Source organism: Piliocolobus tephrosceles, unplaced genomic scaffold, assembly GCF_002776525.5.
Source record: "Piliocolobus tephrosceles isolate RC106 unplaced genomic scaffold, ASM277652v3 unscaffolded_31544, whole genome shotgun sequence".
Taxonomy (NCBI): domain Eukaryota; kingdom Metazoa; phylum Chordata; class Mammalia; order Primates; family Cercopithecidae; genus Piliocolobus; species Piliocolobus tephrosceles.
In genome coordinates this window covers 470-4,954 of record NW_022314915.1, presented here as the reverse complement: position 1 = coordinate 4,954, position 4,485 = coordinate 470, and the positions used below count along the sequence as shown (strand labels likewise).

The window sequence follows — 4,485 nt, the reverse complement described above, 5'->3', positions numbered from 1 at the left end:
TATGTCCCCCAGCCCCCTCTTTCAACCAGGTGCCACCCTCTGCTTCTCTTCCATAGACAGCCTAGAGCTGCCACATTCCCTTAGGATTTGTGCCCTGAGGCCTGGCTTAATATTTTCCTCTCCAAAGAGCCATCTGTAGGGCCAGAGGCCGGCAAAGCCTAACTCATTACTGGATGCCGGTTTCTTTGCCTGACTTTCAGTGATTCCTACCTTACCCTGGGAGTTTATGTCTCTTGTCTCAGCACTAACATTTCTCATTTCTCCACAGTTGAATTGCTCACTCCAGTCAACTGAAGCAGGCTTTTCTTGACACAGTTAACTCTAGGCACATGGTTGGTGTTTAAAAAAAGAAAAAAAAAAGCATTATGTCAATTTCATTGATCAACAAAAGTGCTGGCTCCACGGCAAAGTCAAGTTGATAGTGCCTGGGCCTCTGAGTTCAAGAGCCTTCTAGACAAAGGGCTCTGAGCTGAAACACGAGCATGCATACAAATGCCTCCCCATAGGTCTGATGAGATAATTTGGATACTTGATTGTTATCCCTGAGCATTCTCCTGCCTCATTAATGCACGTGTAGCCAACACAATAATAATCATAGCTAATAACTGCTAAAGCTGAGGACTTTCCTGAGTCAGGCAGTGGCTTTAAAAACTTTAAAGTTTTCACACAGACTCTCATTGAATAATTTCTATTTTTCAGATCAAGTAACTTAGACTTACTGTCACATTTGGGATTAAGTTAAAAAAAAATACAAAGAAAGAAACTGAGGCTTAAAGCTGTCAAGTATTTCACAGCGAGCAAGTGGCTAAGTTGGAACTTCAACCCAGGCAGTCTAGCCCTGGGATCCTATGCCCTTACCCATTATCCAGTGTTGGCTACACAAAACTAAAGTGTACCCGTTTTCAACTATAAATGGGTGACATATTTTTCCTCTACTTTACCTAGGTGACTTTCAGTTTGGGGGTATTCTACTTACACAATCTACTGAGCTGGACATTAACTGAGAACAGAAAGAAACTAATGAACTCTGAAAAACATAAAACATGAAGAACATGATGTCACCGCAAAAGACAAATCAGCACACAGCCTTCTTGTGACTGTATTTTGCTGACAGTCCACGAGCTAATAAGCAGCCTCAACTCAGCAGTGCTCTGTTCCCTTGGGACAGGGACACACACACACACACACACACACACACACACACACACACACACGTTGGTGGTTGTGCCGCCCTGAGCCTCCAGGCAGCGAGTGTGAGGAAGGGACCAGATGTGTCCGGCAGAAATGTGCTGGGTCAAGGGAGGAGGGGGCAGCCGCGGGCGCGCGCACGCTCTGGACTCGTGCACCCGCCGAAACGGGTGCGAGCTGGGGACACCGGGTTGAAGGGTGAGGGGCGGCGGGGGCAGCCCTTTCCCAGGCGGTAGCGGGGGCGGTGGTGCTGTTGCCCTTTTAAGCTGCGGCTTGACAGGAGCCGCGCCTCCCTTCGGTGGAGTCGGTTACTTTGGGAGCAGCTCCACAGGCGGCCACACAGCTCCCGCCAAGTCCTCCTCCGTGCCCCTTGCTATTTTCCAGCGGGGCTCCCACGAGGATCGAGGCGGCGGGGAGAAGCAGAGCCGCAAGAGCTCTGCCAGGAGGCCCCGCCGATGGTCGCCGCCATGCCAGCGGTTCGGGACAGGCTCCCCTTCCGCGCCCCTCCCGCCCGAGTTGAGTGTCAGGGCTCAAGGCCAAACTGAAGTTGCTGGCATCTGTCTTCCACAAGAACTAGGAGCTGCAGCGGCCGCTCACGCTCCACTGCAACATGAAGGGGCAGGGCGAGGGCAGAGAGGGGGCGCCAGGAGTCCCAGGACGCAGGGGTGCCTGCCCCGGAGACGCCCCAGTTCCCCGCCCCTTTCTCCCGCAACTGGCCTGGCCCTTGCGCCCGGGACTGTGTGAGGCTTGGGTGGGAGGAGGCGGAGGGCGCGTCTCTCCGGCTCCTCGCGCGGGGCAGGCTTGGGGGCTGCTGGCTCCTCTCGGCCCCCGTCGCCTCGCCCCGAGGTGGGAGCCCGCGGCTGCCGGAGCCCTCTCGGGTCCCAGGGTCGCCCTCAGTCAGCCGGCCTGCTCCCAAGACCGCTACAGGGCGGTGCGGGGCGGCTCCGGCGTTTTTTGAGCCCAGGCGGGTAAGGGGAAAGGCCTTTAAAATGTTTGGTGTTTTGGCCGGGCGCAGTGGTTCACGCCTGTAATCTCAGCACTTGGCGAGGCCGAGGCGGCGGATCACCTGAGGTCAGGAGTTGGAGACCAGCCTGGCCAACATGGTGAAACCCCGTCTCTACTAAAATATACAAAAACTAGCCAGGCCTGTTGGCAGGCGACTTAATCCCGGGTACTTGGGAGGCAGAGGCAGGAGAATCATTTGAACCCGGGAGGCAGAGGTTTCAGTGAGCCGAGATCGAGCCATTGTGCTTAAACTTGGGGGATAAGAGCGAGACTTCTCTCAAACAAAAAAAGTTGTTTTCTTTTGTTTTTGTTTGTTTTGCGGCAGGGTCTCACTCTGTCACCGAGGCTGGAGTGCAGTGGCGCGACCTCGGCTCATTGCAGCCTGTCTCTTGACAGTCCGCGGGTTAAAGCGATTCTCTTGTCTCAGCCTTCTGAGTAGCTGTGATTACAGGCGCCCGCTACCACGCCTGGCTAACTTGTGTTTTTAATAGAGACGGCGTTTCACCGTGTTGGCCAGGCTGGTCTCGAACTCCTGATCTCAAATGACCCACCTTTAGTCTCCCAAAGTGCTGGGATTCCAGGTATGAGCCACCGCGCTAGGACCCAAGGCCCTTAAGTTTTAAGGCCTCATTCTTCAGTCAGGTTTTCCTTGTTCCTGTGTGCTCAGCCAATTGGTTTTGAGTTTGTGTTTAAGGAGAAACTAACAATGAAAATGGACTCGATGATGGAAGAAAAGCTGGAATGCAGCCTCTGGTGCTGTTTGAGCGATCCCTCTCTCCGGGGCCTGGCTGCGCGCTGCTGTGTTCTGGAAAGGCGCATTGTACCATAGATGCGGCAGGTAAGAGTCCTGTACTGGTGCTCCGACCTTTTCCTTTCCGGCTTCTGCATCAGCTGTTTTTCCCCTGTAGAATGTGCCCCTTCCCTCCACCCCTTAACCCTACCCAAGTCGTCTTTACATGTCTGACCATCAAGGCTCTTCTGGATCATATTCAGTTCATGCTTATATTTTCCCTTCTTCCCCTCTTTAGTCCTTACTATTTTTGCTTTGGTCATGTTATGCTATATTCTGTAAGCCTTTTACATTTTTTTTTATGGTGCAGGGCAGAATATTTTGTAATTATGCTTTGTGCTTTTTATCTTTCACTCAATAAATGCTTGGTAAATATTTGTTTTATTGAGTATATGACCCTATTCTAGCTATATTGTGCTTGAACAAAAATCTTAACTGCCTTGTAAGTTAACTGCTAAGAATTTGTCAAAAGTGCAGAGCTAACATGAAGAACTTGTCATGGATAGTACAAAAAGGTCTGGAAGGGCTTGATGGGAGTCTGTAAATGGACTTCATGTGAAAGACTGTAAGAAGCGAAAATGTGAAGCATGACTGGAGAGCCGGAGTGATAAAGCAAGGGTCCCTTTCTCCAGATCCTTTGTCACAGTGTTATGTGACCTCTTCTAGAAGATCGTTCTGAAAGACAGTGCCAGCTCGGAACCTAGGAAACCATCCAGTGGGTTTCTGCAGGTTAGGTGTTCAAATCCTCATCGGCACCTTTGTTTTCTCTGCCTCAGTTTGCTTACAATGATGTTCTCAGTAGCTATAATTGCTGTCTGGCTTTGAATACTTCAGCATTTTTTTTAGATCACAGGGGTTTGTGTGCGTTTTTATTTTACCAAGTGTTCAAATTTTTACTCTGATTTTGTGGGCTCTGTGTTAGCTACTTGGTTGTTTTCGCTGTATAATGATTAGCAGGGAAAACTGTGTGTGTGTGTGTGTGTGTGTGTGTGTGTGTGTGTGCGCGTTTTAGGTTTCTTTTGTTGTCAGAGCACTTAGAATTTTATTTTCTGTGGTAATTCTGTCGGTTTAGTTTATTCTCCACCCCACATTTATTGAACAGCAAAGTATGAATGTGTCCCATAACCAGCCTTCAGAAGAATTACAACCGCTGTATATCTGAACTTTCTTTTCTTTTCCTTTTTTTTTTTTTTTTTTTTTTGCGATGGAGTCTCACTCTGTCACCCAGGCTGGAGTGCAGTGGTGCGATCTCATCACACTGCAACCTCCGCCACCCAGGTTCAAGCAATTCTCCTGCCTCAGTCTCCTGAGTAGCTGGGGATTACAGGCACCTGCCACCCGACCCGGCTAATTTTTGCAGTTTTAGTAGAAATGGGTTTCACCATCTTAGCCAGGCTGGTCTTGAGCTCCTGACCTCGTGATCTACCTGCCTCAGCCTCCTAAAGTGCTAGGATTACAGGCGTGAGCCACCATGCCTGGCTGAACTTTCAAGAAGTTCGTGC

The 4,485-nt window shown here is 50.2% G+C and overlaps 1 pseudogene; it reads left to right on the top strand.

Annotated features, from left to right (window-relative positions):
• The first annotated feature begins 1,284 nt into the window (after positions 1-1,284).
• On the top strand, positions 1,285-4,272 carry LOC113222504 (annotated as a pseudogene).
• The last annotated feature ends 213 nt before the right edge of the window (positions 4,273-4,485 follow it).